Raw genomic sequence first — 1,104 nt, forward strand, 5'->3', positions numbered from 1 at the left:
GGGGCGACGACGGGGCGAGAGGCGGGGCGGCGACGGGGCGGCGACGGGGCGAGAGGCGGGGCGGCGGCGGCGATTGGACCGAGAGGCAGGCGGCGTGCGGGGAACGAGCCTGGAGCGACGCAGGGTAGGTCCGGCCCGGGATAAGTCCCAATAAGCTCCTCCCTAAGTCTTATTTGATAAGTCCCAAATCACCACAATAAGTCCCAATAAGTCCCTTGTGTTTGGTTTAGGTGGGACTTATAGGGACTTTTTTAAGTCTCTAAACCAATAAGTCCCTGGAAACAAACACCCTCTAAGATGAGAAATACTGGGCCTAGCTATTGACAATTTGACATACTGAAGGACCAATTGCGCTTCATATCAGTCCCTACTATTACCGTCCAAGTTCTTTTACAGGGAGCATTGCTTCTCTCAGCGAAGGCTGAATATCTTATTAACCATTTTATTTCTCTACCTTGGAATTAGACAGTTCCAGTTTTGTTCATTAGTTATTTGTGTTCGTACAAACATAGCGATATGAAATTGATAGGTATGGGCATAGGATGCACCGGGAGCTATCCATGGATTATCGGATGACAGTTTTTCCTGAGAAAGCTCGCGAAAGAACAACGACCACGATCTGGACGCCTTTGACACAAGTACACAGCTGGTCGTAGTTGCTGAATGTTTGGAGAATTCGACATCTTCAGTTATTCAAATCATGTACCATTACGGTACCAAGCTCTCTGCACCATCCATTCACTGTCCATCTTTGATCCGACGCTGACTACGTCACGTACTGCTTCGGGCATTTGGGAATGACTATTGACCACAGGCCTTCAATCGGACGGACCTCAAGCTCCCCTGCGTTGCTATTAACTTTCTGAAACTCCGCTACTCTGTTTTGTTGCCTGCTCCTTACCTTTTCTCTTTTACCATCAACGTGTTTGATTATAAAGCGAACCCTCTAGAGACTTGTAGGTTATTCTCTATGTACTAAGTAAACCTTAGCCGTCAGTATTTCTGGTCGGCCCTTAGAAAATCGCCCGAAGTTCTTTGTGTTGTTCCTCCAAATTTTCTACCATTTGGTGGTTAGTCAAGTAGAATTTCTTTTCATTTTCTTTA

Source organism: Triticum dicoccoides, chromosome 6B (genome assembly GCF_002162155.2).
Source record: "Triticum dicoccoides isolate Atlit2015 ecotype Zavitan chromosome 6B, WEW_v2.0, whole genome shotgun sequence".
NCBI classification, from domain to species: Eukaryota; Viridiplantae; Streptophyta; class Magnoliopsida; order Poales; family Poaceae; genus Triticum; species Triticum dicoccoides.